The sequence below is a fragment of the Geospiza fortis genome, unplaced genomic scaffold (assembly GCF_000277835.1).
Source record: "Geospiza fortis unplaced genomic scaffold, GeoFor_1.0 scaffold3494, whole genome shotgun sequence".
NCBI lineage: Eukaryota > Metazoa > Chordata > Aves > Passeriformes > Thraupidae > Geospiza > Geospiza fortis.
Window position 1 is genome coordinate 17,038 of NW_005054909.1, and position 727 is coordinate 17,764.

The window sequence follows — 727 nt, forward strand, 5'->3', positions numbered from 1 at the left end:
TGGGGTGAAAATTGGGGGAAAAGGGGGGGAAAACTGGGGGGAAAATGGGATCCAGGAAGGGGCGGCCCTTGGGAAATGTGGGATATGGGAGTGGGGGTGGAGTCACAAAATTCCGTGGGTCCAACCTCAGTGATTCTGTGACTCCATGGGTCCAATCTCAGTGATTCCGTGGTTCTGTGGGTCCAGCCTTAATAATTCCATGACTCCATGGGTCTGGTTTTGATGATCTCACCGTTCCATGGGTCCAATCTTCACAATCCCACAATTTACTGGGTCAACCCCAAGGATCCTGTTTAGCATTGACAATTCCTGACTTTTTGGGTCCAACCTTGATGGTTCCATGGGTTTCAATAATCCCACCATGCCATGTGTCCAACCCTCATCACCCCACAACTAAACGTGTCCAACCTCAACAATTCCACAAAATTCCAACTTTGACATTGCCCATTCTGTGATGGTTTTGGGTCCAACCTTGATGGTTCCATGGGTTTCAATGATCCCACCACCCCACGTGTCCAATCCCCATCACCCCACAACTAAACAGGTCCAACCTCAGCAATTCCACAGAGTTCCAACCTTGACATTGCCCATTCCGTGATGGTTTTTGGTCTCTCCCGTAACTCTGTGCTGCCATTCCCGTGTCCCACAGGACGGCGAGCAGCTGGCACGGGCACGTCCAGCCCTGGCCGGACAAGTGACCGCCCCCCGGCAGGAGCTGCGGGCGCTG